Here is a 3,309-nt window from a genome sequence, read left to right on the forward strand (position 1 = left end):
TTCTCCCGCTTGGCCTTCCGCGCGGCGCGAGTGAGGGGGAGGGAACGGGAGGAGGAGAGGGGTTGGAGAGGAGGGAGGGAGGGCGCGCGCGTGGTGGCCTGCCTGCCTGCCTGCCTGGGGGTGGGGGCGGCCGGGCCGATCCCCTTTTCTACTTCCGGGGCGGGCGGCTCCCCGCTCTCCTCTTGTTTGTTGCGTTCCGGTGGGGGTTTTCCTTCGGGTGTGCGCTGCGCGGGCGGGCGGGGGATCTCTTTTTCCGGAGAATATTTTCTTCCCGGGCTTTCCCGTGCGCTGCTGTGACCGCAGCGGCCGTGCGAATTTCGCGCCGGTTGGACTGTTGGGAGGGATGCGCGCGCGTGACCGTGTCCGTGCGGCTGTGGGTTGGATGGATGCCTCGTCGGTTTGGGGAAGGAATTTATCGGCTCCTTTACTGCGGCCGATCTGGAACTTTCAAATTGATCGATTTCCTTCTTGAATTGGATTGGGGCTGGATTTGTTTAGGTCGTACTCTTGCATGACGGAGCAGTAGTAGTATACTAGGAGTTCAAGGTAATCCAGAGGGTGTGAAACGGAACGCTTTGTATCTTAGACAAATTTTTGGTCGTGCCCAAAAGTGTGTAACTCAGTAGTTTTTCTTTTCTTTTCTTTTCTGAACAATTACGGGAGGGAAGAGAATCACATGACTCAAAAGGAGTTTCACGCACAATTTTTTTTTTGTTTGAGGGACGGACAAGTTTTGTTACGTGAGCATAGTTTTTCTGCTCTTGCTAGTTTTCCACACACGAACTTGAAAGATGATGTGCTTGTTTTGCCATAACCCATGTTTTCTTGGCACTCAATTTTGCTAATATTTATCCCTCGGTTTTTCTTTCGGATATTCGGGAAATGTTGAACTTATATCATCTGGTCAAGAAACAAAGTAACAAGCAATGGTAAGTCGGTACGAGCATTACAACTATAGATGTAAGGTGAAAGCAACGCTATTAAGATTGTAATTCCTAGTGAAAAAATAGATCCACTAGCAAATGCCCCTGTTGTGACGCCCCCGATTCAATCGTACACTAATCATACACGCAAACGTGTACGATTAAGATCAGGGACTCACGGAAAGATATCACAACACAACTCTACAAATAAAATAAGTCATACAAGCATCATAATACAAGCCAGGGGCCTCGAGGGCTCGAATACAAGTGCTCGATTATAGACGAGTCAGCGGAAGCAACAATATCTGAGTACAGACATAAGTTAAACAAGTTGCCATAAGATGGCTAGCACAAACTGGGATACAGATCGAAAGAGGCGCAGGCCTCCTGCCTGGGATCCTCCTAAGCTACTCCTGGTCGTCGTCAACGGCCTGAACGTAGTAGTAGACACCTCCAGAGTAGTAGGAATCGTCGTCGACGGTGGCGTCTGGCTCCTGGGCTCCAGCATCTGGTTGCGACAACCAGAAAGGAAGGAAGGGGGAAAAGAGGGGGAAATGCAACCGTGAGTACTCATCCAAAGTACTCGCAAGCAAGGAGCTACACTACATATGCATGGGTATATGTGTAAAGGGCCATATCAGTGGACTGAACTGCAGAATGCCAGAAAAAGAGGGGGATATCTAATCCGTTCGAAGACTACGCTTCTGGCAGCCTCCATCTTGCAGCATATAGAAGATAGTAGACTGAAGACCTCCAAGTAGCATCTCATAGCATAATCCTACCCGGCGATCCTCTCCTCGTCGCCCTGTTAGAGAGCGATCACCGAGTTGTATCTGGCACTTGGAAGGGTGTGTTTTATTAAGTATCCGGTTCTAGTTGTCATAAGGTCAAGGTACAACTCCAAGTCGTCCTGTTACCGAAGATCGCGGCTATTCGAATAGATTAAACTTCCCTGCAGGGGTGCACCACATAACCCAACACGCTTGATCCCATTCGGCCGCACACACTTTCCTGGGTCATGCCCGGCCTCGGAAGATCAACACGTCGCAGCCCTACCTAAGCACAACAGAGCGGTCAGCACGCCGGTCTAATCCTAAGCGCACAGGGGTCTGGGCCCATCGCCCATAGCACACCTGCACGTTGCGTACGCGGCCGCGAGCAGACCTAGCAACCCACACGATCACGGCGGTTACGTCATCGGTCCAACACGGCGCGCGCCACTCAGTCGCTGACGTCAAGAAGGCTTCGGCTGATACCACGACGCCGGGATACCCATAACTACTCCCACGTAGATGGTTAATGCGTATAGACCAAATGGCCAAACTCAGATCAAATACAAAGAACTCGTAAGCGTGTTATTCTGAAATAACCGCGGACGCCGACCAGGGCCAGGCCCACCTCTCTCCTAGGTGGTCTCAACCTGCCCTGTCGCTCCGCCACAAAGCTCCACTCGCGGGTACTCCTACGAGCTGACCCCACTTTAGTCACCACATGTGTCATGTATTAAAGTATAGTAGATACCCGTGATCACCTCCCGAAGTGATCACGGCCCAGTAGTATAGCATAGCAGACGGACAAGAAAGTAGGGCCACTGATGAAAAACTAGCATCCTATACTAGGCAAGTAGGATTGCAGGTAAAGGTAACACAGTAGGAGCAAAGACAGGCTATGCATCAGAATAGGATTAACGGAAAGCAGTAACATTGCTACACTACTCTAATGCAAGCAGTATAGAGAAGAGTAGGCGATATCTCGTGATCAAGGGGTGGGCTTGCCTGGTTGCTCTGGCAAGGAGGGGTCGTCAACGCCGTAGTCGTACTGGGTAGCAGCGGCGTCGGTCTCGGTGTCTAGCGAGAGAAGAGGGGGAAGAAACAATAAATATAATGCAAACATATGCATGACGATGCATGTCAAAGCAACGCGGTGTTAGGTGAGCCCCAACGCGGTAAGGGGTGATATCGACGAAGGGGGGGGGAAACATCCGGGAAAGTATCCCCGGTGTTTCGCGTTTTCGGGCAAAGTTGCCGAAGGGGGAAAGTTGCGAGTGCAATAGGTTAGGGAGGTGTGGCGGACGAACGGGATGCGTATCCGGAATCATCTCGTCGTTCTGAACAACTTTCATGTTGAAAATATTTTAATCCGAGTTACGGTTTATTTTATATTAATTTTAAAAGAATTTATTTATTTATTTATTTATTTATTTTTATTATTAAACGTTCTAGGGGCGGGCCGGCGGCAGTGGCACGGTAGTACCGCATGTCAAGCGGTAGTACCGCGCGTGCGGGCGGTAGTACCGCGCGGGCGTCGGGCGGCAGAGTGAGCAGTGGCGGGGAGCGCGTTGGGGAGGCGCGGGCGCGCGCGTCGCCGCGAGTAGGCAGCAGCAAGC

This window comes from Triticum aestivum, chromosome 2D (assembly GCF_018294505.1).
Source record: "Triticum aestivum cultivar Chinese Spring chromosome 2D, IWGSC CS RefSeq v2.1, whole genome shotgun sequence".
NCBI lineage: Eukaryota > Viridiplantae > Streptophyta > Magnoliopsida > Poales > Poaceae > Triticum > Triticum aestivum.